The sequence below is a fragment of the Paroedura picta genome, chromosome 9 (genome assembly GCF_049243985.1).
Source record: "Paroedura picta isolate Pp20150507F chromosome 9, Ppicta_v3.0, whole genome shotgun sequence".
Lineage (NCBI taxonomy): Eukaryota > Metazoa > Chordata > Lepidosauria > Squamata > Gekkonidae > Paroedura > Paroedura picta.
Window position 1 is genome coordinate 53,903,272 of NC_135377.1, and position 3,633 is coordinate 53,906,904.

General features: G+C 42.4%; 1 pseudogene; it reads left to right on the plus strand.

Annotated features, from left to right (window-relative positions):
• Positions 1-2,524: 2,524 nt before the first annotated feature.
• Positions 2,525-3,060, plus strand: LOC143844254 (large ribosomal subunit protein uL5 pseudogene; annotated as a pseudogene).
• The last annotated feature ends 573 nt before the right edge of the window (positions 3,061-3,633 follow it).

The window sequence follows — 3,633 nt, forward strand, 5'->3', positions numbered from 1 at the left end:
TTAAAAAATGAGAATAATGTGTTGGTAGTTAATTATTAGTAGCTTACTATCCAGAAAAGCATATTTGGCAAATATAAATCTATAAAAATACACATAATTGATTCCTTAGGAGCCCTCTTTTGGCTCTGGCTTTGATTATCAAGCAATGATAAATTAAACCCAAGCAGTCGACCCAGGAAGGTAAATGTCATACTTTGACAATGATATACAACAGGCGCATTCCAGCTTCTGCCTTCAATAACCCATCACGACAGATTTATCATAGAATCTCATGCCCTTGAAGCGTCTTTAATTCAGTCAAAGGCTAGTCCAAGTCATTATGAGTGGGTGTTGTTAAAGTGCCTCCTGGGAAAGTGTGACATGCTTTGTTTGGTTTTCAGTGTAAAGAAAAATGATTTCAGTTGGGCTGTGCTGAATTAGTGGGGAGAAGGCAGGCTTAGTGGAACTGGCTATCTATGAGAACTGGAAGTGCCACAAACAGTCGAAATACACTTTCAAATATCTCACTCCTGCTTTATTTTGACAAAATGTGTCAATCAAGTGTAATTAATATGATAACATACAATGTACTGACACATAGCATAAATCTTACTAAATTTCCCACCAGGAACCCCAACAACCTAGTAGGGCTGGCCGCTCTGTTTTGGAGAAATTACTGTAGATTTGGAGGCAGTGACTGGGACTCCCCCTCGGCATGGCACTGCGCAGCTGCTTCTGGCAGCGCCCCCCAGTGGGTGGCGGGAATTCAGGTGTGCCAGTGGGAAAGCAAGTGGAGCAGGGTCGATGCCCCTCAGCAAAAGACTACCCCCCCCAGGCCTCAGTAAAATTTTCAAGCGGTTCCTGACCGGTTCCTGGTGATAAAAAGGTTGCGGACCACTGCCCTAGAGCATATTTGAAAATATAGACAAGTGGGAGGGTTTGTAGTGAATACAATACAAGAGGAAAAAAAACCTATCCAAGGCTACTATAGATTTAATAAAATTATACAGAATACATGAAATAAACAAGAACGAAGAACCTTTTATTTCATGTATTCTGTATAATTTTACTACATCTATAGTAAGTAGCCTTGGGATCAGTTTTTTTTTTCTCTTGTATTTTTTTTCTCTTTTAGAGCATATTTGAGCATTATGCCCCGGTACCATTTTCAAATTATATGTGTGCAGTGTGGGTGGGAAAACCAAGGCAGCAACAGAATTAGATTTGACCCAATCTTCTATTTGAAATACCTAAACACGACTGTTAAGGATGGGACATTATGAAGGTTCATAATATCACCATAAGTTGGAAGTGGGGATGCTGGGAATCTGCAGTGGGAAGAGGAAATCAGCAGACACTTCTCAAGAGGACAAGCAGAACAAATCATAGGATCCAACATACTAACAGGAAGAGTCACACAGTGAGGTTTGGTTTGGCTTTTTCAATCAATTGTTAATTTATTTTGCTTATATGCTCCCGCTTCTTGTACCAGCTGACCTGCAGTGGCTCACGATAATAAAAACAATAAATTGATCCTAAAAACCCCTCCCACCACATCCCAAAAACTCCTATACTAGCTGACAGAATTACCATATGAGCCCAAGGGATGTAACAGACAGTGGCTGCCACAAATAACAAGCGCAAGTACCAAGAGGCACCAGAGAAGGGGTCAGATTTTCCATACCTAGTCTCAACCAAATGCCTGGTAGAAGAGCGTCATCTTGCAGGCCCTGTGGAACTGTAAAAGTTCCATCAAGGCCTTCCACTCCCCTGGGAGCTCATTCTACCAGTCAGGGAACAGGGCTTAAAGGGTACTGGCCTTTGTTAAGATCAGGAAAATCTCACAAGGGCTGGGGACCTTGAACCTGTTTGCACCCACAGAGCGCAAGGCCGTGCAGGAGGCATCTGGCATTAAACAGTCTCTCAAATACACTGGGGCCAGATTTTAAATGGCCTTAAAGGTCAAAAACAGAACATTAAACTTGATCCAACTAGCAAATAATGTGCCTGCCTCAGTGATGGCTGGATATGGGTCCTCTATGGTGTACCTGTGAGGACCCTAGCAGCCATATTTTGACCAGCTGAAGCTTCCAGGTCAAGGGCCAGGAGAGGCTAGTGTAAAGTGAATTGCAGAAGTCTAGTCTGGAGATAACCATCCAGAATGTATTTACCAGAGAATCCTGTCATGCAACATAATTACTAATGTTTAGAGAGGTTGATAAACATTTCCTAACCAATGTTGTTTCTTTATCTCAGGGATCAACAGCTTTTTTCCCCTGTCTTCTGATATTCTTGATTTTAATAATAGATTTTTTACAAATTTAAATTGCTATTTTGGCCTTAATTGACTTGCTAATAGAGCTCTGTAGTTTCATCTACTGTGCAGCAGATTGTGTTGATCCTATTAGAAGTGTAGCCAAGTTGCAGCCAATGTAAGCCTTCCAAGTCAAAGGAGAAGCAGAGGTGATTTTCCATTGCCTTTCTCTGCAGAGTTTTCATTTGTGGTTTCCAAGTCAAGTAGTAGAAGAAGTTCCACACCTCCAAGATGGTGCAAGATCAGGGTGAAAAGGAGAAGCCCATGTGGGAGCTGCACATCTGCAAACTTTGCCTGAACATCTGTGTCGGGGAGAGTGGTTACAGGCTTACCCAATCAGCCAGAGTGCTGGAGCAACTCATGGGCCAGAAACCTGTCTGCTCAAAAGCTCAATACACTGTCAGATCTTTGGGAATCAGGAGAAATGAGAAGATTGCTGTTCACTGCACTGTACATGGAGCCAAAGCTGAGGAGATCCTGGAGAAGGGGCTGAAGGTACGAGAATATAAACTGAGGAAGAACAACTTCTCAGACACCAGCAACTTGGTTTTGGAATCCAGGAACACATTGATCTGGCCATTTAATACGATCCCAGCATTGGAATCTATGGCTTGGACATCTACGTGGTTTTGGGACAGCCAGGCTTCAGCATTGCTGACAAGAAGCACCAAACCAGCAGTATTGGGGACAAGCACAGGATCAGCAAGGAGGAAGCCATGCACTGGTTCCAGCAGAAGTATGATGGCATCATCCTTCCAGGCAAATAAATGATCCCTGTCCCAAAAAGACTTAATAAAGTTTTCTATTGTTAAAAACAAAGCAGTAGTAGAAGAAGAGTTGGTATTTATAACCTACTTTTCACTGCCCAAAGAAGTCTCAGAGTGGCTTACAATTGCCTTCCCTTCCTCTCCCCACAACAGACACCCTGTGAGGTAGGTGAAGTTGAGTGAGCTTCTGACAAGATTGCTCCATGAGAACAGCTCATAATGTAGAAAAATGGGGAAGGGGGATTATGCAACTCTTCTATGTAGTAATTGAAATTTTAGGCAAGGCAGCCAGGGTAATGCACAAAACTATGCCTCACAACCCACACAATGCACTATGCTGGAAATGCCCAAAGTGGAATTGTGGGTCATTTGACCATATTGTTTTCAATATGAGCAGTGAAAGGGCCAAAACCTTCTCTGCAGTGTGGCTAACACAATAACAGCTATGACATCTATTAGTTTTACCCTTGTGAATACAGTTATCAGTCTTTGCTCTTCTGTCTTTCCAGTGCTTTGATCATGATATTTAGAGTCCCCACTAATAAGTGCAAAGACATCATGATGCCATTATAG